The sequence below is a fragment of the Diabrotica virgifera genome, chromosome 3 (assembly GCF_917563875.1).
Source record: "Diabrotica virgifera virgifera chromosome 3, PGI_DIABVI_V3a".
NCBI lineage: Eukaryota > Metazoa > Arthropoda > Insecta > Coleoptera > Chrysomelidae > Diabrotica > Diabrotica virgifera.
Window position 1 is genome coordinate 45,025,198 of NC_065445.1, and position 26,323 is coordinate 45,051,520.

Consider the following 26,323-nt stretch of genomic DNA (forward strand, 5'->3'; position numbering starts at 1 on the left):
TATAATGTATAAAGAGGCGTGGAAATCGTCATTCGGGAGCAGATCCTCACCGACCACGAGAGCGGCACGTAGACCTTCTGGTTCTTACCTTTCGAAATACTTGTTTACTTTCGTTTTCCTGTTTCTGCTACTTTTTTTTTCAGCTTTAAATATTACCTTCACGGTAATCTCTTAATGTAAGAAAAGAAATTACTTATCATTAGCTTTTATTAAAGCTACACTTTGCTGTTGGTGTTTACTGACGATATTTATTGTTTATTCTGTACTTTAATTCGTTCTTTATCGTTTACAGGTACACTGTGCTGCTTGTTATTTATACAGCCATTACTAACATTTATTTAACCGTTTCTTTTACTATTTTACTTACTTTAACATATTCTAGGTATATGTGTATGTTTATATAACCATTTACTAATACTTATTTAACCATTTCTTTATTTACTCATATTCTAGGTATAAGTATATGTATGTGTGCGTAATATTACTAACCATTTCTCATTGTTTATTTTATGTATATTATATCCTAAATCGACTTATCCGTTTGCTATCGGAATTCTTATTGATATACTTATATAATATTTACTTTGCCTGCTTATTATTATTTCTCCTTGTTTATTTATATGTGTATATAATCGTTCGCCCATTCTTATCTTTCATGCTATTCTTATAAGATAGTGTGCTTATATTCTTCTTCTTTTCTTTTGTTTTCTCGTTTTCTGTGTCTCTCGCCGTCGCAGGTCCTCCTATACAAGGGAGATAGAGGTCTGGGAGTCCCAACTTGTGTCTACACAAGCCACGACGATAGCCTTTTGGTCTCTCCTTCCTGAGAGCACTTGTTACAACGATGTCGGAAGAAAAGAAAGCCTACGACACCAGGTCCAAAAAGGACCAAGAGAAAACGCTCCCTGTCGTCATGGAAGAGCCCAAAGACGAGTCGGAGCGTCATGGCGCCCAACTTAAGGGGACTAATAACCCCGACCCTGACCGTTCAACCGATACAACTACAGCTAGCAAACAACTAGTGAACCTGGAAGAAAAGATGGCTATCATGATGGAAGCCATCAGATCGCTAGCCCTACACCAAACTACAAGGTTTGAGCAGCCGCTGGTAAGCCCACCACCACAACAACCCAAGTGGAGGCCAACGCTAACTAGATTCACGGGTAGTGAATATGAGAGCCCAGAGGAGTTCCACGTAATGGCACAGGAACACCTAAGAAACATGTGCTTAGAGGAGAGGTTCTGGACCGCCTACATCCTGGAGCAGGGACTATCTGGTGAAGCGGCCGAATGGGCCGAGCACCATGCCAATTCCAAACTGGACCACCAAACATTCTTCACGAGATTGGTGGACCATTTTAGTCATCCCTCCAAGATAACCAAGCTGTTATCAAAGCTGTATGGTCTACATCAGAAGTATTCAGAGACAGCTAACCAATTCATCTCTGAAAAGATGGCCCTCTTCAACAGGGTAGCACCAGAGACACCAGAGGACCGACGCTGCAGGGTCATCATTGACCTTTTACGACCAGAACTGAGGTTACACATGCGGGTTAACCCGCCAAAAACCGAAGAGGACCTCCGCAGAGCTGCTGACGAGCTGGAGATCGACAACAAGATTCAATCGTCAAACACCAGAAGGCAGGAGCAACAATCCTCTTCAGGTCAGCAACAGCGGCGAGATAACAACTCCTCGAACCAACCGCAGCAAAGGGAGGACAACCGTCCATCCCAGACACCCGTAAAAACCGAAACCTTGGACGACTGGCGGACAAGAGGCTCCAACCGCCAATCAAACCGCTCAGCATCACGGCAGAGGGGAAGAAACGACCGTCAGAACCAAGACCAGGGAAACGCCGAAGGGGGCGACCACTAAGGACCCCAGTGGAGCCCCAACTCAATCCTATGGTGACCAAGCATGTCAGACATCATCTCCCGATGATTTCAGCCGAAATCAACTCAGCCAGGATCAGGGCCCTGGTAGATACTGGAGCATCGAGCAATTTCGTCAGTATGGGCCTGATTGAGAAGGAGATGATCGAAGACAAACCCACCATAGTCCGTCTGGCGTGCAGTGGCCGCACGTCTAAGAGTCTAGGAACAGCCGATGTCCAGGTCCGCTTTACAGATGACCTTACCAGCACGGTTCGATGTCAGGTGATGGAGCATCTCAACTATGATATGGTACTAGGCATGCCATGGCTGAAGTCAGAAGAAGTCCTAGTAGACATTCCCAGGAGATGTCTACACGCAGGGACTAGAAGTCGCAGTACCTTATTTTGGGAAGCTCCAACGAGAACACCAGCTTCAGAGAACCAAGCTAAGCTGAAGAGAGACCAGGCCCCAGACTTTGCCTACGACGTGGTCAAGAGGACAATCGAAGACTACAGCGACGTCTTCGACGACAAGGTCCGCCAGCCCACGACTAGAGCCACGACGATGCGCATCGAAGTAACCGATGACCGCCCCATCAATGTGAGGCCCTTTAAGTACTCCCCAGAGAAGAAACGGATCATGTTCCAGGAGGTCCAGGACATGCTATCTGCTGGAGTCATACGGCCCTCCAAGAGTCCGTACAACAGCCCAGTGGTGATAGTCACCAAGAAGGATGGCACCCCCAGATTTTGCGTGGACTACCGCAAGATCAATGGCATCACTGTGGATGAAGTCTCCAACTTACCACCAATCCATGACAGTATTAAAGAACTGGGTACAGCTAAAATCTTCTCGATCCTTGATCTCAAGAGTGGATTTTGGCAAATTCCGCTGGACGAGGAATCAAAACCAAAGACTGCCTTCAGTCTACCAGATGGTTCCCAGTACGAGTTCACGGTGATGCCCTTTGGTTTGAAGAATGGTCCTGCCGCCTTCCAGAAGCTGGTTACCGCCGTCTTCGCTGGCTATGTCGACGAGTTCGTGAAGGTGTATATGGATGATATTATCATCTATTCAAACAACTGGAAAGAACACCAGAAACACCTTCACCTGGTACTGGAGAGGCTGAGGACTCACGGCCTGTGGGTGTCCCTCAAGAAGTGCCGATTCGCCGCCAAGGAGCTGGAGTACTTGGGCCACAAGATCACGTCTGCCAACACCCAGCCAATAGACCGACATAGAGAGAAGATCCAAGGCTTCTCAACCCCTAGAACCTTGAAGCAGCTGAGAGGGTTCATAGGCACCGCAAACTGGCTCCGTGACTTCATTCCGAACTTCGCTGAGATGATCACTCCATTGACTGACCTCACAGCCGGAAAAAGGAAGTTCAAATGGAATGAAGAGGCCGAGACAGCGTTCAACCAGGTCAAGAACGCCATATCTGGTAGATTGGAGCTGAAACGACCGGATGCCAGCCTGCCGTTCAGCCTGCAGACGGATGCCTCAGATATTGGTATGGGTGCAGTACTGTTCCAAGGCGAACCTGATGATAGACAGATAGTGGCCTACAGCTCAACTAAACTCAAAGCAGCAGAGAGGAAGTACCACATCAATGAGAAGGAGTGCCTTGCCGTCATCTGGGCCCTGAAAAAATTCAAACACTACCTTCAGGACCAGAAGTTCACCCTCTTCACAGATAGCCGAGCCCTGTTATGGTTAGACAGGTATAAAGCAGATAAAGCCAAGCTGTCCAGATGGGCTCTCCTTTTGCAGGAGTTCAATTTCGATGTGGTACACATACCTGGCCGAGAGAACGAGCTGCCTGACCACCTCTCTCGCAACCCTAAGATGGAGGAAGAAGATGTCCACGATCCTGATGCAGAGGTCGAGCGGCTGGCCTGGCCGCAACAACCAAGCGAAGAGGACGACAACTTCCCCCTACTGTGTCTCCTGGATGACAATGAAGCTGGTGCTGACCATCCAATATTGGATGACCTCAATGATATGCCCCTACAGACTAGAATCCAAAGAAGTCACCAGACAGATTTCGGCATGCATAGATTCACCGATCTGCTGGATCAAATTCAAGAACGAGGACCACAAACCGACATCGAGAGAGGCCTCCTGGAAGAATTCAGAGTAGAAAACAACGCAGCCTTCTACGTCAGTAATGGTAGCCACCGTCTCTACGTCCCTGGTTGCTTCCGAGCAGAGGTTCTGCAAGTTTACCACAACAGCAAGGAAGCTAACTATCCAGGACAGGAAGAGACCGCTAGAGCCATCAGAGACCTCTACTACTGGCCGACGCTGACGAAAGATGTCATAAAACACGTGAGATCGTGTCTGAAGTGTGCCAAAACTAAAGCAGCACGACGACAACCAGCAGCTCCAGTCGTACCAAGAGCTCCGATGAATCCTTGGGAACGAGTGTCGTTCGACGTCCTGGGTCCCTATCCAGTAGCCAGAGGTACCAAGAACAGGTACATCCTCCTAGCAACGGACTGCCTCAGCAACTGGGTGGAGTATCGCTGCACCACATCTGCAAAAAGTCGAGACTGCATCAGTTTCCTTAACGACGAAATCTGTAACCGATGGGGCCACCCAAACACCATCATTACAGACAATGGTGTCCAATTTCGAGCCGACATGTGGGAGAGGTTCCTCCGTCGCCACAACATAGAACACGAGAAAAGTCCCATCTACCACCAGAGGGCCAATCCAGTCGAACGCAGAGTCCAAGAACTGAAGAAAGGGCTACGGGCCAGAGTGACGTCACCGGAGGATCCACGCTGGGATACCTACGTCGGAGACATAATCTTCACACTCAGAACCCGAGCCAACGGTTCGACAGGACAAACACCAGCAGAACTTCTCCTTGGCTACAAACCAAGACGCTCCGAGGAATCTGGCTTCGGGATCAGGAGGAGGGAGACAAGAGAGCAGAGGGTCCAACAGGCCATCCAGAGCGCAACCATCTACGGCCGAAATCTGTCCCCCAACAATCCTGAGGCACGCCATCCTCCGAGGTACATACCAGGTGAACAAGTCCTCGTCAGGAACCATATTAGGGGGAATTTCGGCGAGACCTGGACAGGACCACACTCTATTATCAGAGCAGCCGGTGACCACACTTACGAGGTCCAAAGAGGTCAAGACACCGACCGGCTGGTCCATGTTGACGACATCCGTCCAGCACCACCTCAACAAGACGAGGAACCTCCTCAACAAGAGCAGCAAAAACAACCAGCCAACGACGAGGACATCGCCGCTGAGTGAAAATGTGCCAAATCAGACAATTTCAGAGACTGTCCAATGCCTGAAAGCCATTCGTTGTACTGTGTTGTGAAACCTGGACTCTATTAGAGCTATTTTACCTTTTTTTACCTTTTTTTTTCTCTTGTACCTCCGTCTTGACTGGCCAATAAAGGTTCTTAGCTCCCAACATGCAGTCAAGACGAGAGCTGCTTTCATTTCCTTATTAGGCTAATAGCAGCCGCCTTTTGTTCTTTTGTTGTATTAACAATTACTTCAATAAATTACTCACCAGAAGGTCTCCAATGGGAGGGGGATATCGTGAATCGTGGTCATTTTCACCAAAATACACGGACGCTCTCGAATGGGTGTGGCCTAATGCATATGCACTATAATGTATAAAGAGGCGTGGAAATCGTCATTCGGGAGCAGATCCTCACCGACCACGAGAGCGGCACGTAGACCTTCTGGTTCTTACCTTTCGAAATACTTGTTTACTTTCGTTTTCCTGTTTCTGCTACTTTTTTTTTCAGCTTTAAATATTACCTTCACGGTAATCTCTTAATGTAAGAAAAGAAATTACTTATCATTAGCTTTTATTAAAGCTACACTTTGCTGTTGGTGTTTACTGACGATATTTATTGTTTATTCTGTACTTTAATTCGTTCTTTATCGTTTACAGGTACACTGTGCTGCTTGTTATTTATACAGCCATTACTAACATTTATTTAACCGTTTCTTTTACTATTTTACTTACTTTAACATATTCTAGGTATATGTGTATGTTTATATAACCATTTACTAATACTTATTTAACCATTTCTTTATTTACTCATATTCTAGGTATAAGTATATGTATGTGTGCGTAATATTACTAACCATTTCTCATTGTTTATTTTATGTATATTATATCCTAAATCGACTTATCCGTTTGCTATCGGAATTCTTATTGATATACTTATATAATATTTACTTTGCCTGCTTATTATTATTTCTCCTTGTTTATTTATATGTGTATATAATCGTTCGCCCATTCTTATCTTTCATGCTATTCTTATAAGATAGTGTGCTTATATTCTTCTTCTTTTCTTTTGTTTTCTCGTTTTCTGTGTCTCTCGCCGTCGCAGGTCCTCCTATACAAGGGAGATAGAGGTCTGGGAGTCCCAACTTGTGTCTACACAAGCCACGACGATAGCCTTTTGGTCTCTCCTTCCTGAGAGCACTTGTTACAACGATGTCGGAAGAAAAGAAAGCCTACGACACCAGGTCCAAAAAGGACCAAGAGAAAACGCTCCCTGTCGTCATGGAAGAGCCCAAAGACGAGTCGGAGCGTCATATACGCAAAAAAATTTCAACTTGCTACCTGCTTTATTTTCAGTCCTGTAACATTTTGAAAAAATGAATTTTTTTTGCGAAAGCTGGATTGCAAAATTTATTTTGCAAAATCTATTTAATCGATCTTAATGAAATTTACAGTATTGTTTTACTGTATTATAAAGTTTTTCTGGGTGAAATATGAAAGTCCTAAATATAGCATAAATGGTTGAAAAACGTAAAATGCGAATACTTGTTTTTGTATGGTTTTTTCGCAATTATTGCTCTTTTCCAACAAGGGTGACCATTTTTTAAATATTTCACCAATTCTATATTATAGTAAATTTAATTACGCAACTTTTACATAAATACAACTTTTCTCGGAAATTAATTCTTTTAAAGTTATGATCAAAAAACCAAGAAAAAAATCGAATTTTTCCTTAATTTTTTGACATTTTGATTATTTAAACAATGTTCCGGACCTTTTTGAGAGGGAGGATAACTCAAATATTATTATTCGAGTTATTTTCAAGCAATTTCTACAAAAAGATTTGAGTCACCTCTCAACGTCCAAATGTACTAATATTTTTACAGATGCGCCCTGGTCTATTATTGAATTTTACAGAAATGATTGAAATTTAAAGATGGATAATATCGGTATCTATATAATTATGTATAATATTGGTGATTTGATGATTTGATATACTATATAAATAATATCCAATATTCTTATTACGCTATACAGTAGAACCCCGCAAATCCGAACTAATTGGGGGGACAGCCTGTTCGGATTCCGAAAAGTTCGGATTATCCGAAAGTTAGCCTTAACTAGTAGTTCAAAGCTTTTATTGTGATTTTGAGTAGCCAAACGTTCTCGCAAGAGTATGGACAATATTTTTGGACTCAAGTTGACTACGAGAGAACCAAAGTAAGTTTGTGTTTAACCTTTATAAACATTTTATAAACATATACATTAAAGTATAATATTTATTTTTAAGAAATTTTAAATGTCAAAGTCCTAGTAATCCTACATTGTCCAATTTTCTGGCTTTACTCTGTATAATAAACATGTTTTTAAGTTTTTGTCTTGAATTTTTAAATTTTTTTCACTTTCCGTTGGTTTGGATTTGCCGAAAGTTCGGATTCGCGGGGTTCGGATTTACGGGGTTCCACTGTATATTATGTCGGTATATACCTACTCAATATGTTTCCTATGCTAAATAGTTCAAATTTCAAAATTGCTGTGGTAAGTATTTTATATTGAAGACCAAAGTAATAGTTATTCATCAAATTTCGCCCTATCGCAAAACAAAATGAAAGCTTTAAAAGATAAAAGAAAACGACCATTGTTGCCTTTTCAGAAAGGTAAGTTGTTTTGCTTTTAACTCAATCTAATTAAAACTATTTTTTTAGCTAATAATCAATATAACCGTTATCTCCCTTTTGACTAAATTTAATTCCGTTGTCACTTTTAGGAATAATTCAAACTAACAACGCATTAAAAGGTTTATTTAAGGATATACAATGCAAAGTCGATATAAAATATATTCTTACGTACAATCTAAACCAATATGTACTTGAGAATTTTTTTAGCAACATGAGGAGGGCTGGTGGCTTACATGACCATCCCGATGCGATGGAATTTCGCTACCGCGTAAAAAACTATGTTTTGAGAAGGAATGAAAGAGTTTATCCGAAGCTGGTAACACAGAAGCTGATGAGGTCAGGGATGGTCCAATCGATAATTTAGTTATGTTTAATTGTTATGCAAAACATACTTTTCAGATTTATCTGACGATGCAGAAAAAGAAGAAGTGGATGCAGACGTCGAAGAATTAAACCAATTACAATATGAATTGACATTGGAATATGTCAGTGGGTATATCTGCAAGAAGTTAGATTCGCCTGAAAGTACGGATACTTCCACTTACACGTGGATTGACCAAGTCTCCGAAGTCGGCCTAAAGAAACCTCCAGAAGAACTGGTGGTAAAAATGCATAAAAAATTCATCAACGTATATTTAATAATTTTAATGGGTCCGGACTTCAGTTAAAGTCAGGGAAAAATATTTGCAAAGACTGATTGATTTGTCTGAAAAGATTGAATGTGATTACAAAACCAAACACCTGTTCTTTCGGTCGCGCATGTACTTTAGGATTAAGAAATTAAACTTAACACTTAAAGAAAATATGAGAAATAAGAGAAAATTAAAGAAAATTGTAACTTAAAGTCTTGTGTTTTATTTGTTTTGTGATTTTTGTTTCAGACCATTAGCAATCAGTTATTTTCATCTCTTTACGTGCAACTAAATTAAAGCACGATTTATAGGCGCCCATACATATGGGTAAGGGGGCGGTGCCCCCCATGGCTGTTCGGGTGATTTAAACTATATATTGTCATCCAAAGTATACAAAATGTAATGTGCAACATCTTCACGTCTAGCCCCCCTACAAATTTTTATATGTACGCCCATGGCTCGATCCCCTCCTTAACACTGGCGCCAAATAAGACAAGCCAATCAAAAACAAGATCGTAAAATTTATTTAAAAAGCGACGAATGCAAAAAAATTTTAAATATAACTCACAAATTTATTTTAGAAATTTATTTTTGTTCATTCTATTGTTAATTAATTTTTTAAATCAAAATAATAAAACACCTACAGTTCAATAAATCCGAAATAGTTAAACAGAAATTATATTAATCTATTAAAATGACTTTTTATGACCAATTTAAAACTAATTGTGTTCCGAGCGCTAATGTTTTAAATGGGGAATATTTAAAATCACTCTCATTGTGACGTCATGCGCCAACTTATTCGAATTTCGGATATTCCGGCTATCGTACCTGGCGTCTTTGTACCATGGCCTTACACCCCTTAAGTGAAAGCAACCAACGGGCAACTTTGAAGTGGAGGATAAGTAGAACCTAAGCCTACGGTCAGACGAGCGACAATAACAGCGCTGTAAGAGCAGTAAAGTAAAGATCGAAAATGGGTTCTATTATGAGTACAGTGAATGGCCAGAGAGTCGATCGTCAACGGAGGAGAAGAGCTCACGAAGCGAATGCACAAGTTAATGGTTACAATTTGGAAGGACGAAAGCATGCCCATAGAATGAAAAACGGATATATCGCACCAATCTTTAAGAAAGAAGATCCAACTAAGTGCTGCAACTACAGAGCAATTATGCTACTAAATACAACGTATAAGATATTGACCACAATTATAAGAAACCGACTAAATCAGTACACAGAAAAAATTATAGGACCATACCAACAGGGCTTTAGAAAAGGAAGATCAACAATAGATGCAATACACGTACTAACACAAACAATTGAAAAAAGGTATGAACATGATATATAATTACACATACTATTCATCGACTTCCAACAGGCCTTCGACAGCATATACAGACAACAATTATTAAAGGAAATGAAACAAATGGAGATACCGGCAAAACTAATAAGACTAAGAATGACAATGAAATACTCAACAGCAAAAGTTAAAACAAATGAGGGAGATACAAACGACATCAAAATAGAACTTGGGGTAAGACAAGGAGATAGTCTGTCAACGACACTATTCAATATCGCTCTAGGAGGAGTAATTAGGGACACAGGGCTGAAAAAGACAATTATTCAAAGCTCAGCACAGATCATAGGATATGGAAATGACCTGGGACAGGTAGCACGAGATAAAAAAATACTAGAAGAGCCACTTTTAACCCTGGTAATAGAAGCAAAAACGAGAGGATTAATAGTCAATCAGAATAAAACAAAATACCTTATTAGCACAAGACACAATGTAAACAGAATAACAGAAATAAAGATAGGTGAAAATACATTCCAGAGAGTAGATTGCTTCAAATACCTGGGGGTGATGGTGGACGGCAAAAACGGAATGAGTATAGAGATAAACGAAAGAATTAAAGCAGGTAACAGAGCATATTGGAAATATCACCGACTACTCAAGGACAAAAACCTGAGCAAAAAAACAAAATCAAAAATATACACAGCAGCAATTAGACCAGTATACAGTAATAGCCTATAGATCAGAAGTAATTTGCCTTACGAAAAAAGATGAAGAAAACTTAAAAATAATTGAGAGAAAAATTATGAGAAGAATACATGGCCCAGTAAAGACAGAAACAGGGGAATATAGAAAGCTGATGAAACATGAAATAATAAATATAACTGAAGGAGAAGATATAGTAAAATCCATTAAAGCATAAAGGCTCAGATAGTTTGGGCACACACAAAGAAGAGGGGTAGAAGAACTGATCAGGAGGATAATGAACTGGAAACCAGTAAAAAATAGACCAAGAGGAAGACAAAAAATAAGATGGGAAGATCAACTGCTAGACGATATATCAAATTAATATGGAAATTGCAAACTGGAGAGAGAAGATTCAAGACCGGAGAGAGTGGAAGAAGATAGCAGGGAAGGCAAAAAAACACCACAACCTATGAACGACGACCTAAAGGGAACTGCGGACTAATCCACCGCGTGAAGTGGATTAAAAGAGCTCATAGTATTTGAGCGACCTATACTCTAACAAGAGTGAACGGTCCATATATATTGTTGCAGAATTGTTTTTTTGGAAAAATTCAGAAAATAAATTTATATCAGAGACCACGAGATCATAGATTTTCTTCACGCTGTATATGACCAAAAATTATAGAGAGTCTAATTTAGTTAATAAACAGTGCTGTTTCGGGGAAGCTGAAATCGTTAATGTGGTTTTCGTTAATGGGTTTTTATTTTTAAAGGATTTACAGACAATGGTCCGAAAATATTGGATAGTGCATATTATTTCGTTTTGTGAACGTCAATAGGATTTTTGTAAATAATTCGAAACGATCAACAAATTTTATTGAATTCAGAATGTAAGGCTTTTTATTTAGTTCTTTGAAAAAACGATAGTAATTTGATGTCTCTTAGAATTTTAACAAAATGGAAAGTTGGATACAAATTAAGTTGGTTTCTTAGGAAAAGAAAGTATGGATGTTTTGGGTAGAGAGGTTGTTTTTGATTGGTAGAGAAAGATCGATGGAAGGGATGAGAATGTGGAGTCGGAATTTCAGAGAGAAAAGATAGATACTGTGTGATTAATATCGGGAGAGAGCAGTCCAGTTTTTGAAAAGTGAAAAGTCAGTGTAAAGTGGTGAAATCGGCCTTTGCGAGCAGAATCAAGTTGAAACGAAATCGTTGATCGGTTGAGAAGTGAATTTTCCTGTGTCCGAGGAAGATTCCTTTGTTCTGTCTAGAACGAGTAGCTGATTGGTATCTATTTGCACAACATATCGAGCAAGGAGAAAACTTATTAGAGAATTCGAGGAGTCCTAGTTTTTGTTTGTTTTTGAAGCAGTTTGGACGAGAAGGATCTTTTCGCAACATCCAAACAGTACGTGTGGGAGAATCAAGGACGAGGCAATCTGGAAAAAGACGAATTGAAGAAACAAAAAGGTTAGTCAAATCATTTGTCGAAACAGAGAGAGCTTGTTTATATCCACACCATATATGCTTAATTTTTTTTGTATTGAACAGTTCTATAACTCAGTTAGTCATTCCAGCTTTAAGTATTCAATGCAAAAGGAGAAAAGTAAAGTTTATTAAATTTAGTATGAATAAATAATAATTTATTTAAATAATTTTTTTTTGTTAAAACAAGGAGACATAAGAATTAAAGCTTGATTTATTAAGTAAGAAATTGTTACAACAAATTTAGATTTTGGTATTTTTTTTATATTTATTTATACGGCACATTGGATAAATAAATAATAGATTACATTTATATGACATTGAATGTGTTTAATTTCCCTGTTTTATCCTGGAAGGAGTAAGCAACTAGAGATACTATAAGCCACAAATCAAAGGTATTGCATCGAATACAAAATTAGCCCTGAGAATAAAGTTTATTAGAAAATTTAATTTGAATTCAGTTTTGTTTTTACATAGGCAGTAATTAAATTAATTGAGTAATTAATTAAATTAAGAATTTGCAAAGTAATCCAATAAAGAAGATAAAGTAGAACATAACAATATATATTTTATAAGAGCAGTAATGTAAAGCTCGAAAAATGGGTTCTACAGTGAGTATAGTGGATGGCCAGACAGAGCTGTAAATGTAAATATATTCACTACATTCATTGTTGGACCCATTTTCGAGCTTCATTTTACTGCTCTTACAGTGCTTTAATTGTCGCTCGTCTTGTCGTAGGGCACCTAAATCCAAATTTTCAAGCACATCCGTCGTGACTCTGAAAATTACACCCCAAAACTCTCATAAACTGTGCTAATAACAAAGAAACGATAAAAATGAAAAATACTTACGTAAAGATCACAATAAAACCTCCGAGAAATGATTGTTTTTGAACTTTTTGTCATTAAATCCGATTTAAATGTCACCTCAAATTGCGCGCATGCTATTCTGTAGTGTTATTCATAGTAAGGTAACGAACCATTAGCAATTAGCAATAAGCTTTATTGTTTTGTTACTTTAGATTATCTCTTTTAATATTACTTACATTAGCAATATTTATTTTTGCAGCATTTGGTAAAGTCATGTGGCTATAAACCTGGGGTCGTTAAGAGGATTTAACTGTCTAGGTTTTGGCAAGTTTTTATTTACTCTAATGATGACAATAAAAACATTTACTACCTATTGCACATTCTTTCAAAAGACGTTTTTAATAATCCTTCAAATAAACAAAGGAGAATGAATTTTAAGCTGTTTTCGGTTAGACAATATTAAATTGTTTATGGTATAAATCTTTTTTTTTTATTTAGCTTAATGCCTCGACAAATAATGGCCATTGGCATGGTACAACGGATTTTTCCAATCAGGTACCTAGTGTAATGTGTAATATTTGTGTTGATTAAATTTCTTGTTACTTAGCAAATTCGACGTCATTGTCTTTGCAAAGAGACGCTAATTGTATCCGAACGTTTGCGGTCTCTCCGGTGAGTACCGATCCCACAAGGATAGAAACTAATTTCATTTATTAGTCTTTAATAAATGAAAAATTCCCCACCTAGGTGAGATTCGAACTCACGAACCTTAGTTCCAAAGGTAGGCGCTCTTATCACTGAGCTTGCCAATGATACTTATCATCATCATCATTGGTGCTATTAGCACTCTATTGGTGCAGTTTTCATAGTACGTTTTATCTGTACCGGCACCGGCTAGTCCCAGATACATAGATCCCTGAGTAGTTGATACTACTATACAAGTTTATTTATAGAAGTATACTTTTTTCGGTCTTGACGGTCCAGTTAGCTGGGGCTCAGTCGATCGACAAGTTTAGTGGATTTGCGATTTGCGGTCGCTGGTTCGAGCCTCACCTAGGTCATGAAATTTATAAAAGGCCAACGCCGTAGTATAAAACTCAATAGAGTCTACGGCTTGGTCTGGAATAAACTGGCGTCTGATCGGCCTATGGAGGAGCGGTACGGGAAGGGATAAGGGCTTCCGGCTTGGTGATACTCCTCCATAGATCCCTACCGAAGGGCGTTGACGCCTAAGAACGGTGTATACATACATACTTTTTTCTACTTTTCTGTACAGACTTCTGGTGTTCAATTTTTGAAGATATTCTTCTTTAGGCGCGATTCGATTGAGGGTAAAATTGTACATAAATCTGCGCGCCTGCGCACACAGACAGTATGTAGTTCCTTGCTAAACTTTCAAGACAGGTATTTATGTATCTGTATCCGTGCAAATAAGTCATTAAAAGAATATATTAGTGTTTTTAGTAAATGTATTATTTATTATAATTCTTCTGTTTTTGGATTTGTGTTTCTCTGTAGTAAAATAATAATAGACCTGGATCCCGCGTATGAAAAAAAAGTTGATTATTATCAAGCTGAAAATTTAATAATAGCTTAAGGGTGTCTAGTCGGACAAACTTTGATATATAGGAACACTGGAACAGGGGAAGTTTTAATTGTGGAACAGGTTAAAAATTTGGAACGGTCAGACCACGAAAACGGCACATGTAAACGGCACATGTATTTTGTCCGACAGAACAGACTTAAACTCTCCGAACAGAGATTAAACTCTGATGCAAAAATCAGAGTGCTATTTATCACAAAATGGGCGTTTTAATGAGTGGAACATGTAGAATATGTCAAATGACAGGAATTATGACAGGTGATAAATAGCAGTCTGATTTTTGCATGAGAGTTTAATCTCTGTTCGGAGAGTTTAAGTCTGTTCTGTCGGACAAAATACATGTGCCGTTTTCGTGGTCTGGCCGTTCCAACTTTTTAACCTGTTCCACAATTAAAACTGTCCCTGTTCCAGTGTTCCCATATATCAAAGTTTATCCCACTAGACACCCTTAAGCTATTAACAAATTTTCAGCTTGCTATTAATCAACTTTTTTTTCATACGCGGAATCCAGACCTATAACATATTATGTAGGCATAACATTTTATGTGTTGTGTAATTATATCCGAAACTTACAATTAGAAGGACCTCGCTGGTGTAGTTGGAAGGGCGTTAGTTCCGTGATTGGAATGACGCGGGTTCAAATCCTGGGTGATTAATACTTTTTTTTTATTTTTGGTTGTTTTAATAAAAAATTTTTGAGAGTGGTAGATAAGAAAGTTAGTTTAATTTTTAAATAAAATACAAATAACCTGTTAAGTATATTTACTTCGTTGAAATTACCTATATAATAGAAGAATATCTTCTTACGTGCGTACAAAGTACACACACATTCTTTTTTTTTTAATTATGAATACAAATAAAAATAAATTCGTTTTATTTACCAAAATAGTTCTACAATGGAGTGCTAAAAATATCTACTGAAAAATTTTTATAAAAAATTCTCTTTTTTGATATAGGTATATTTTTTTCATATTTTTTATTAATTCCAATTTTAAATTACTATTTTTATTCATTTTACCTTTATTCAGTGGCATTTTTTTTAATTCCTATTATTTTATTTGATATATAACAAATTAAAATAATTAAAATTTTATTTTGACTTGAAATTGCCTTATCTTCAAAAATTTTTTTAGGGGAATATATTAATTATATTAATTAATCAAAAAATACATACAGCTTTAAATGACCAAAAAGTATACTAGATGGCAAGAAAAAGATTATTATAGAAAAAATATTTTGTATCAAAATTATTGTATTATATTCCATACATTTATATAGATATACGTATAAATTTAATAAAATAAGTATACATTTTCTAAGAATTTAATGAAAATAGAAAAACAAAACATATATTTCATTAAAGTATAAGGGGGAATGAAAGGGTTGAATCCAAAATAATTGTAAAGATTAAGAGAGTTGTTTATTTATTTTTATTATCAAACATATTGTACTAAACTGTACGTAAAAATGCACTTAAAATTTCATAATTCAAATTGGCGCGTATGAGAATGTAAATTTCAATCAATTTAATGAAGTCTGTAACATTTATAAATATAACGTTTTATGCGATAAATGAAATATAAACAAATAGAGCTCTGCGATTATCGATTATCGTTGAATAATCATAGTTTAGCGATAATAATAGCGACATATTATCACAAGGAAACGGACTTTTACACAACATTGTTTATGTTTGAAAATATAAAATATAAAAAATTTCTATAAAATATATTCCTTACATTCATTACATGTGTTAGAGAAATAATAGATAGGTAAATTATTACTATAACTATTTGTTTCATTTAGCACTATCTAGTTTCTAAGAAAGCTTAAGATTAGAATGGGTTTGCTCTGGTTAATTAACAAACAAAGCTCATATTGCTTTATACAGGATATAAGTACTTTATTATAAGATTAGTTAGAAAAAATGTATAAAAATAAAAAAAAAAATTATAAGCTGATAACTTGGATCTTATTAGTGAAGTAGCAAGTAGATCAAAGACAGAATGTTTTTCTTTGTTTCATCGATTATGAGAAAGCATTCGATAACTAAAATAGAAACTAATGATGAAATATCTACAAAAATTAGAATTGGATTCCAAGGATATAAGAGTTATCACCAATCGGTATTGGAACCAGACAGCAACAGTACGTATTCAAATTTTCAACGAAACGGAAGATTTCTCAATAAAAAGGTAGTAATGCAGGGTTGTATACTTTCTCCAAAGTTTTTTTTTAATTATACCTATTAAAATCTTTCGCAGACTCTCATACTAAACACTAAACAAAGGGTAAACACTTTGGCTACCAATAATACTGTGATGATACTGTGAACGTCGGTGATCAACCTTCTTGGTTTATTTCTGGACCATGTGTATCACTGATGATACCATATACCATGCATAGTATAGTTTAAAAAATGACCATTAATATCGTTGGTATATAAAACTGGCAAACAGAGTGTGCCGATGGGATGTAAGTGAACCTAATAGGATGTCGAACAAGTGGGCATTAGGGGTGATTCATCTTAGACAAGTTGCAAAAGTAATAAGACAATAGCAAGATTTGACGACTATAATTAAAATAATCGGGTCTACAACAAAATCCCAACAGCACAAAATCTCGACAGCCAAAATCCCGACAGCCAAAATCCCGACACGCCAAAATCTGTTTTTTATTTTTTGTTACTAAACAAAAGTATATATACCATTTAATATGAACTAATTTTCTAAATAAAATTTCTAACATAGGTACTACATGAAAATTATTTTTCTTTTTTTGTCAATATATAGTTCAATATAACTTAATAATCAAATCCTCATTTCAAGTTTACATTCATATAATAGATACTATCAATTCACTTAAAACCATCCATTTTAGTAAGTGCCTATAGCTTTTACATTATAAAATGAAGTGTTCAATAATTTTCTCTTTTAAAAAAGTAGGTTAGTAGGTAAGGGACCGTTCAAGTATTACGTAACGCAGGTTGGGGGGGGGGGGGGGTGGGAGGTCAAAAATCTTCAAAAATTGCGTTACGTAATAGTTAAACGCCCATTACAGTGGGTTACGTAGGGGGGGAGGGGGTCAAAAATCTTCAAAAATCGCGTTACGTAATACTTGAACGCTCCCTAAGTAAGTAATTATTTTTCAATTTCAATACACTGTCTGTAATTTGGTACTGAATTTGAAAAGGAAACAATAAATATTCAAAATGTAGTGGTCGGGATTTTTACTTATGCGAGGATTCTGGCGTGTCGGAATTTTGGCTGTGGGATTTTGGCAGTCGGGATTTTGGGTATATACCAGTTCAGGTATCTCTTTGCTAGTTTACTCATTATTGGTTATTGGTTGGCCACTCTCCTAATAGTCTCGTTGCTAAATATATCCCATTGTGTCTTTACTTCTTAAATGTCTCATCTCCATTGTATTTATCCTGCTTCTATGTTTTCCCAGATTTGTCAAGTTTTTAGTTGAATACAGCACAGTCGGTATCACTATTGTGTTATATATTTTATTTTTGTCTCTCTTGTAAATTGCCTTTGTCCCAGTATTGGGGCTAACGCATAGTATAACTTGTATGATTTCTTTGTTCTATTTGTTATTTCCCAGTCTATTTTCCGTTGTTAGTAATGATACTTCCCAGGTATTCGTAAGTTGTAACTATTTCTAGTTCTAAGTTTCTGCATTTTATCTGTATTTCATTATATTTCCTCTCTACTTTACCGTTGATTATCATTATCTTGCATTTTCATCGTTTATTTTCATTTTTGGTTCTTCTATTTGCTCTACCCATAATAATTCCATTATCCATTAGTTTCTGCATTTTGTTCCCGGAACTTGCTATTAGTAATGTGCCGTCCGGGTACATTAGGGACTCTATGGTTACCGATTTTGATCTAGGGTTTCCTATTATTTCTGTAGTTGGTTGGTTCTTACTTTAGTATTCGTTATTAGTTCGTTTATTATGATTATAAATAGCAAACGACTGAGAGTATTACCTTGTTTAACACCTCTCTTACAACTAAATTTTTCCGATGTTTCCCCAGTTATTTGTAATTTTCCTTTTACCGCTTTGTAAGTGCTTTCTATAATTTTTACCATCGTATTTGGTACGTTTAACTTCCCCAAGAATTCCCCTTTAATTTGTATTTCTATCGTGTCAAATGCTGCTCTTAGGTCTATTAATGCTGATACCAGTTTTTCCCCGCGTATATGCTTCTTTGGTATTCTTTTGTATCTATTTTTTATTGACTTATAAGTAAACTATAAACATCTGTTTTTAACATTATTTCTTGATTATGGCTACTGCTATAAAAGTCAAGTCAAAACGATTACACGCATCTTTAAAATTAATAATAGCTGCACGAGATCGCTTTGGTCCTTATTTAGAAATGCATCGTTACTCCCAAATTCTTTAACAAGACTGTTAACACCTACTAAACAATTATTTTTCTAGAATATCAAACAGCTATCGTATCGTCGTATTTCACATCGAATTAATTTAAAAACTGTTAACGTAAATTTGGACTTTGTCGTTTAATTGTGATTTGAGCACCATAAATTAACGCGACGATCTACGCGTATAAATAACTTTATCAGTAAATTAAACAAAGCAGAATAGGCTTTCAGTTCGAAATAATGAGGCTTTAAGGGTCATTATATTTGACAGGTGTCGAATTTTTCGAGAAGAATTAATTGCTGAAGTTCGTTAGTCACAATCAGAGACGGAGCTATCTACAATTTCTAAAGGTCTAACATATCCACACTAAAAGCAATATTATTTTCGAAATAGCCAAGTAAGTAATATTAATTAACGCCTTCTTCTTCTTTGAGTGCCTCTCCTATCGGAGATTGGATATTATTAGGGCGATTCTAATTTTATTTACTGCTTTGAATAATGTTGAATAATGTTTGAATACTGTTTTGAATAATTCGTTAGTGGTACAGCCAAACCACTCTCTCAAATTTCTCATCCAGCACATTCTTCTATGGCCTGGATTTCTTCGTCCTTTGATTTTTCCTTGCATTATATTTTGTAGGAATGTGTACTTTTGTCCCCTCATCAGATGGCCTAAGTATTCAAGTTTTCTCTTTTTTATATTCAGTAGAACTTCTGGCACGTTATTTATTCTGCGTATTACTTCTTCATTTGTAATTTTATCCACCCAACTTATTCTTAGTATACGGCGGTAGCACCACATCTCAAAGCTTCCAAGATTTTTAATATTCCTCTGTTTAAGAGTCCATGACTCAACACCGTAGAGCAAAGTACTGAATACATAGCATTTTAACATTCTAGTTCGTAGATGAATACTAATACCACGATTACAAAATAATTTTTTCATTTTTATAAAAGTAGACCTGGCAATTTCAATACTTCTTTTTATCTCGTGATTTTGATCACCTGTTTCATTGATAAGGGTTCCCAAGTATTTGTATTCGTTTACTTTTTCAAGTTGGGTACCGTTTATTGTGATACTAGTGTCATTTATTGGATTCTTACTGAAGGTCATATATGTGGTTTTTTGACGTTCATCCTTACGCCGTAGTTATTACATATCTCATTCATACTTTCAACTAGATGTTGTAGATCTTCCGCTGTTCTTGCCTTTATCACAGTATCGTTAGCATATCGAATGTTATTGATAACTTCTCCATTGACTATTATCCCTTCGTTTGCATATGATAGAGCTTCTTAGCATACTTGTTCGCTGTAGATATTAAACAAGAGCGGTGACAATATACAACCCTGTCGTACCCATCTACGTATTTCTATTTCGTCCGATGTTTGGTCTTATTTATTTTTATATTAGCTCGCTGATTCCAGTACAGATTTAATATTATTTGTATGCTTTTGGTGTCAATGTTCTTACTCTTCAGGATTTCTTTGAGTTTACTGTGGCGTACTTTGTCAAAGGCCTTTTCAAAGTCTATAAAGCAGGCGTGTACCTCTTGGTTAACATCTAGGCATCTCTGTGTTAGAACTTCAAGGCAAAGAGAGCATCCCTTGTACCTAATCCTTTTCTGAATCCCATTTGTGTATCGTTAATATCGATGTCTAGTTTTTGATAGATTCGGTTGTGGATGACTCTAAGAGATATTTTAAGCAGGTGACTCATCAAGGAGATTGTTCGATGATCTGACCATTGCATTGCCTTAGTTCTCTTCGGTATGGTGACAAACGTAGACAGCAATTAACGCCTAGGAGGCGTTTATAAATTATTTTCAGAAATCTAGTTTTCTTTGGAAAATATTAAACACAAGTGTGCATTTTTAATTATGTGTTACAAAATTAGACCAAATTAGCAACATAATACCGAAAACCGCATGTCGATACCTTTTTTCTATCTCGAGATATCTTAAAAAATGTGTAAATTTTTAAACATAACTATTACTGTCACCGTCGAAAAAAATTTCGCCCCGGAACCCCCCTTTTCATCCCTTTAAACGGGATAATTTGTGGTTTTTGCGAAACGTAGCCCTTCCTGTACGTTTTTCAAAAAATTTATTTTATAGTAAAATGAAGAGGACTGTATTTCCTCCTATTTATTGCCCGACAGCATATGACTACCACCCACCGTTTAGCGGGGGTGACGCCCCAAATTTGACAAATTTTTAAAAAAGATGTTATTAAAAAAATATTTTTTCTTAACTGTAATGAAAATTAAGAAGAAACCCTGTGGCAATTAATCCCAAATAAGTGGCTGGTTTTTTGGTATAGGTTTCATTTAAGAGAAATTGCAGTTTTTTTAATTACAGGGTGTTACATTTTAAAAAACCCCTTTTTATACCATCTGAACCTCCTATTCTAGAGAGTAAAAACACTTTCAGCAATTATCCATGTACTGATGTTATTTACAAATTTATATAATACACCCCCATATTTTCCCCGGAACCACCCAAAAAAAACGAGAATTAATAAAAAAAAATAATTAAAAATTGATTTTGGGCCACCACTGTGGCTTAATAAGGGTACAAAGAAAATAAAACATGGATAGGTCATAATGTGTAGCAGATAGTGTGTTCTTTTATTTTCCATAAGTACGTTATCAATAAAATGAATAGGTGACGAAAAAAAAAACGAAAACTGGAGCCCGCCAAAGCATTTCTGAGGTTTGCGGCGGTTTACTGCCAAAGCAGTAACGGTTGCTTATAAGAAAAAATACATAGGACCTTATTTGTAGACAAAATAGTCGTCTTTAATTCTATACAGGGTGTTTCATTAATAATTGTCCATATAGTAACTGGAGAAACCTTAGCACAAAATACGAAGATTTAACCTAAAACACTTAAATAAAATGTGGTTCCTTACTGAGTTACAGGGTGTTTTATCTAAAAATTTAAAAATTATTTTTGCTCAGAATTTTAAAACTATTCGACGTACCCTTTTCATACTTGGCAGGCAGTATAGGTACTGTACAAACTACTAAATTATGTTAAACAAACGTTTATGGCTATTACCAGAGGCGTACGACGGGGGAAAGTAAATGTTTGGCCCTTTCCAAATTCTACGCCACTGGCGGAATTACTATTTTAGTTCAATCTTTGGATTCTCCAATACTTTCTATGAAAATAACATACTCTTCATTCGTAACGGTAAAGTCATTAGTAGGGAGCGGATTTTATGCTAAATGCATATCGCATGCATATTTAGCATATTTGAGAACTTTACTAAAATTTGCATATTTTTAAAGAAACATGCATATTTTGTGCCTATTTAACAACATTTAAGTCCAAAAAAAAATTTAATTTTTTAAATCAACACAAAATATTTCCCCGCACAGGCTGTCCTATCTATTAATTCGAGAAATACCTGAAGAGAGACGGCTCATTCACTGCCTTTTCATTTTTTCTTAGAAAATACCCGATCTTTACACAAATACTTATAGTGCTTATAGTAAGCCGTTATAAAATGATTGTAGGATGTTAAAAGGATGGTTTACCGGGAAATCCGAATTTTATTTACTTTTATTATATTTAGTACAATTTGTATCCCAATTTAGTAGGTACCTATAATTCTGGTGATTCTTTTAAATCCCCTATTGTTAAGAGAATTTACACCTTTAGGCCTTGTTCAGATAGGGCGGCTTGCCAACGTTTGACGCCATGGTTTACCTGAAAAACCCAACCGCCGCGGTTCGAGTTGCCAAGAAACAAATGGAATCGTACATATGCAACCGATCCGTCGTCAAACCGCGGCGGTTGTAAGTTTACTAGGGGAGGAATGAGACCGCCAGTCAATCGCTCTCATGTGTACGATGCAAACGTCGGCTAACCGCGGCGTCAACCGCTGACAAACCGCCTACATGAAAACAAGCCCTTAACCAGAGTTTTACGATTTTCTAACGGAAATTGAAATATTTATGCTTTAGATCAAATCCCGTCTTTAAACAGCTTTAAAACTTTGGAGGACATATGCTAAATTTTTAATGGAAATTTTGAAATTGATTTTGGTGCAGAATTTTCGGCTCCCAATTGCTTCTGTTGATGTTGAAAAGAGTTTCTCAAGTTATAAAAATATTTTATCTGATCAAAGAAAATGTTTCCTCGTAAACAATTTGGAAAAACACATTGTGGTGAATTATAATCGAAATATATAGTGATATTTGATATTGTTGTTTTATTTTAAATAGGTAACTATTGGTATCAGTTTCTGTAACAAATGTGAATAAATTGCATGTATAAAAAATAATGATTTTATTTGAAAGATAATAAATAAGATTGCCGCCCCCCCTATAAAAGAACCTCCTAGAACAGAAAATTTGTGGTTTCTCGAAATGCGCATTTTTTGAATTTTTGTGCATATCTTGCGCATATTTCGTAATTTTTTACTGCATATATATGCGCATATTTCATCAAAATTGATCGCATATAAATCCGCTCCCTAGTCATTAGTTTTCGTGATCTTTGAAGTTAAAAATGAAACGACACGGTTATTTTGATTAATGTATTGTGTCGCTTCATTTTTAATTTCAAATATCTCGAAAACAATAATTTTATCGTTACGAAGGAAGTGTATATTATTTACATAAAAAGTATTGGAAAATCATAAAATTACACTAAAATTGCAATACGGTCAGTGGCGTAGGATTTGGGAAGGGTCAACAAGTCACTATCCCCTGTCGTACGCCTCTGGTAGTAGCTAGAAACGTTTATTTATCTTAATTTAGTAGGGTGTACAGTACCTACAATTTCTGTCAAGTATGATAAGGATACGCCAAATACTTTTAAAGTACTGGGTACAAATAATTTTTAAATTTTAATCATATGAATCGTATCATAAATTAGTCAAAATAATTGTGCCGATTCATATTTAACTTCAAATATCTCGAAAACTAATGACTTTATCGTTACCAATGAAGATCATATTATTATATTATTTACGTAGAAAGTATTGGAGAATCTAAAAATGGCACTAAAATAGTAATTCCTCCAGTGGCGTACAATTTAAGAAGGGTTAACCATTCACTATCCCCTGTCGTACGCCTCTGGTAGTAGCTAGAAACGTTTGTTTATCACAATTTAGTAGGGAGTATAGTAGTCGCACTTTCTGCCAAGTATGAAAAGGATACGTCTTATAGTTTTAAAATGCTAAGCACAAATAATTTTTAAATTTTTAAATAAAACACCCTGTAACTCAGTAAGGAACCAGATTTTATTTAAGTGTTTTAGGTTAAATCTTCTTATTTTGTGCTAAGGTTTCTCCAGTTACTATATGGACAATTATTAATGAAACACCCTGTATAAGCTTTCTTTTAAAAAATGCATAGGTAATGAGAAAATCGTAAACATATGCTCTCCAAGGGATAGGGGTAGTTTCTGCAGTTTATTTTCATGGATAGGGGCAGAGATGTTGCAATAATCATATACATTATGAAAAACCCTATTGATGGAGAATATGTCCATATGGGTCAAAAAACAAAAAAAAAGAAAAAAAATTTAACCCCCTTTTTATTTATTTATTTTGCTACAGGGGTTGCATCAAGAAATCGCTTTTGGTATCCATGCATTGGTAATAAGAACGTGCATAAAATAGTCTATTAATCATTTTAATAGAGGGCATCGTGTGTGAAGGATTCCAAGAAAATCACTTTCTTTATTAATTCTTCTTTTTTTGGGGTGGTTCCGGGAAAAAAATGGGGGTGCATTATAGAAATTTTTAAAAACCACCAGTACATGGATAATCGCTGAAAGTTTTTTTACTCTCCCTTACAAGGTTCAAATGGTATAAAAAGGGGTTTTTAAAATGTAACACCCTGTAATTAAAAAATTTGAAATTGCCCTTAAATGACACCTATACCAAAACATCAGCCACTTAGGTATTTGTGATTAATTGCCGCAGATATTTTTCTTAATTTTCAGTACAGTTCGCAAAAACCACAAATTACCCCCTTTAAAGGGATGAAAAGGTGGTCCGGGTCAAATTTTCTTAAGAAAATGTTAGTCTCATAATAAGCACCCCTTGATATACCAGAAAAAATAAAATTGGACTTGTGTCTATTTTGCGAGGTTCAACCTCTCTTTCCTACAATCTAGCTACACCCAAAAACAGGGATTCAAGGTTGACAACAATACCATATTATATACATATTATGTAAATATACATAATATGTAAAGAGCCTATCCGAAAAATAAAAAAGGATAGAGAATAAGTTCATCATAACAACAGCATTTTAAACAACCAGTCCACTCAGATCTATCATGTCCAAAACCAAACCGAACAACACACAGGAGAGGCCAAAGAACTCTACCTACAAAATTCCTTGAGAACGTAACAATCTCTACGTGGGAGAAACTGCAAGACCAATAAGGGTTAGGATTAACGAACATGAAATATACATCAAAAACAGGGATTTTGACATTTCACAGATATGCAAATATGCCTGCAAAACGAACACAGCCCACAGTGGAAAGATGTCAAATAGATATCAAAAAGAGAAAAATCAAAGAAGCCGCCATCATCCGTCTTATTCTTCACGTGCCATATTAGAATTAAGTATATTATACGATGTTGGCGATCACCATTGAAAAGGTTTCTCGATCTTCTGCAATATGGAATAATCGTCCTGCCCTTGATATTTGAGTCCATTCACGAATGTTATTTTAACCAAGAATCTTATGTTCTTCCTACACCTCTACTGTCCTCTATTTTGCCTTAAAGGGTCAGGTCGAATAGTTTTTATCCGTTTCCACTCACTATCTGTCCCACATAAGACATTTTCCGGTGTTCAACACTCTTTAGCAGTTCTCTATCTTTGTCGAGCCTCCTTAATACTTCTTCATTAGCTTTTTTTCTTCTTCTTCTTTAGGTGCCGTGTCTGTATTCAGACGTTGGCGGTCATCATGTTTACAATTTCCTGAAATCTCTCTCTATCGGCTGCTGCGCGAAATGATTCTTCTACTGTGCAGCCACACCATTGTCTAATATTACGCAGCCATGAAAGTTTCTTTCGACCAATCCATCTCTTTCCCTCCACTTTTCCTTTTACTATAAGGCGAAGCAGATGGTATTTAGGTCCTCTAATTATTTGGCCGAAGTATTCTGTTTTTCTCCTCTTTATGATGCTTATGAGCAGACGCACGTTCTGAAATCAGCATTTGACGAACATCTTCATTGAAGGTGTGCGAAACCCACGATATCTTTAAGATTCGTCGATAGCACCACAATTCGAATGCTTCTATTTTGTTTAGCATTGTGGTTTTTAACGTCCATGTCTCACAACCATATAATAGACCACACATAATAGACCCCAAATACAATAGATCATAATAATTATAGACCACACATAACATTTCAGCACCTTCTTTCGAATATTCATCGACAGGTTTCTTTTACATAAAACTGGTTTCCAGGTCATAAAAGCCTTCCGTGATATTTCGATTATTATCTCTTCATAAGAGTCACAATTTACATTTAACCAGCTGCCAAGGTACTTGAAATGATTTACCCGTTCTAACTCCTCTCCATCAAGAGAAAGCTGATCTGGA

At 36.3% G+C, this 26,323-nt stretch overlaps 1 protein-coding gene across 3 annotated transcripts in view; it reads right to left on the reverse strand.

Annotated features, from left to right (window-relative positions):
• The window catches only part of LOC114342894 (solute carrier family 41 member 1), a 348,268-nt gene that overhangs the window by 299,110 nt on the left and 22,835 nt on the right, over positions 1–26,323 (reverse strand). Inside the window, exon 1 of one of the 3 annotated variants that reach the window (XM_028293724.2) lies at positions 12,775–12,876. The exons of the other annotated variants lie outside the window; for them this stretch is intronic. The gene's annotated coding sequence lies outside the window, so the exon portion shown is untranslated. Of the gene's footprint in view, positions 1–12,774; positions 12,877–26,323 lie in introns of those variants that run through there. 3 annotated transcript variants of the gene reach the window in all.